Source organism: Globicephala melas, chromosome 7 (genome assembly GCF_963455315.2).
Source record: "Globicephala melas chromosome 7, mGloMel1.2, whole genome shotgun sequence".
Classification (NCBI taxonomy): Eukaryota; Metazoa; Chordata; class Mammalia; order Artiodactyla; family Delphinidae; genus Globicephala; species Globicephala melas.
In genome coordinates this window covers 8586909-8587370 of record NC_083320.1, presented here as the reverse complement: position 1 = coordinate 8587370, position 462 = coordinate 8586909, and positions in this window count along the sequence as shown.

Below are 462 nucleotides of genomic sequence, written 5' to 3'. Positions count from 1 at the left end.
AAACTTTCATTGTGTTTATGCCACTGTTATTTGTAGTCTGTGTCATTAGCAGCTGAAATGAATCTTAATTCATTTATTGATTAAATCTGTCCTGGCTTATACTTTCCAGAAATCTGATTAAACTAATAGCTTTCATTGTTTTCTTATAACAAAGGTATCCCATTTATTTTATATAGTTAGAAAATACAGATAAGCAAAAAGGACAAAATAAAAATTACCTGTCATTCTTACTATCTAGAGATGAGTATGACTACTTTTTGAATATATTCTTCTGGACACAGACACACACACACACATATTGTTTTAACTTTAGAAGATGAGGATCATCTGGAAAGGACTTCTGTTTCTCTCCCACACACCACAACCCAACCACCTGCGGCCTCCAGGAAGGTAGGGTGGGGGAGGGCCCGTCTCATAGTTTTTAGGTTTGTTTCTCAGTCCTCTTCAACCTCCTTCTTGCTT